Genomic DNA, 1,425 nt, shown 5'->3' on the forward strand with positions numbered 1-1,425 from the left:
GTCAGCTATGTGGGAAACGACATGGAAAGAAATGTGATTGTAGCGGGAGATCTGAATTTGCCAGATGTCAATTGGGAAGGAAATGCGAACGACAGGAAGCATGACCAACAAATGGCAAATAAGTTAATATGGGAAGGACAGCTGATTCAGAAAGTGATGGAACCAACCAGAGGGAAAAATATTTTGGATGTGGTGCTGATAAAACCAGATGAGCTCTATAGGGAAACTGAAGTAATAGATGGTATTAGTGATCATGAAGCTGTTTTTGTGGTAGTTAAAAATAAATGTGATAGAAAGGAAGGTCTTAAACGTAGGACTGTTAGGCAGTACCATATGGCTGATAAAGCAGGTATGAGGCAGTTTCTAAAAAGTAACTATGATCGGTGGAAAACGGTAAATAAAAATGTAAACAGACTCTGGGATGGGTTTAAAGAAATTGTTGAGGAATGCGAAAACAGGTTTGTACCTTTAAGGGTGGTAAGGAATGGTAAAGACCCACCTTATTATAATAGAGAAATAAAGAGACTAAGAAGGAGGTGCAGACTGGAAAGAAATAGAGTTAGAAATGGCTGTGGAAGTAAGGAGAAATTGAAGGAACTTACTAGAAAATTGAATCTAGCAAAGAAGGCAGCTAAGGATAACATGATGGCAAGCATAATTGGCAGTCATACAAATTTTAGTGAAAAATGGAAAGGTATGTACAGGTATTTTAAGGCAGAAACAGGTTCCAAGAAGGACATTCCAGGAATAATTAATGAACAAGGGGAGTGTGTACCGTATGTGAGGATCTTCAAAAGGCAGAAGTATTCAGTCAGCAGTATGTAAAGATTGTTGGTTACAAGGATAATGTCGAGATAGAGGAAGAGACTAAGGCCAAAGAAGTAATAAAATTTACGTATGATAACAATGACATTTACAATAAGATACAAAAGTTGAAAACTATAAAAGCGGCTGGAATTGATCAGATTTCTGGGGATATACTAAAGACAATGGGTTGGGATATAGTACCATATCTGAAGTACTTATTTGATTATTGTTTGGCCGAAGGAGCTATACCAGACGAATGGAGAGTTGCTATAGTAGCCCCTGTGTATAAAGGAAAGGGTGATAGACATAAAGCTGAAAATTACAGGCCAGTAAGTTTGACATGCATTGTATGTAAGCTTTGGGAAGGCATTCTTTCTGATTATATTAGACATGTTTGTGAAATTAATAACTGGTTCGATGGAAGGCAATTCGGTTTTAGGAAAGGTTATTTCACTGAAGCTCAACTTGTAGGATTCCAGCAAGATATAGCAGATATCTTGGATTCTGGAGGTCAAATGGACTGTATCGCGATTGACATGTCTAAAGCATTTGATAGGGTGGATCATGGGAGACTACTGGCAAAAATGAGTGCAATTGGACTAGACAAAAGAGTGACTG

This window comes from Anabrus simplex, chromosome 3, assembly GCF_040414725.1.
Source record: "Anabrus simplex isolate iqAnaSimp1 chromosome 3, ASM4041472v1, whole genome shotgun sequence".
NCBI classification, from domain to species: Eukaryota; Metazoa; Arthropoda; class Insecta; order Orthoptera; family Tettigoniidae; genus Anabrus; species Anabrus simplex.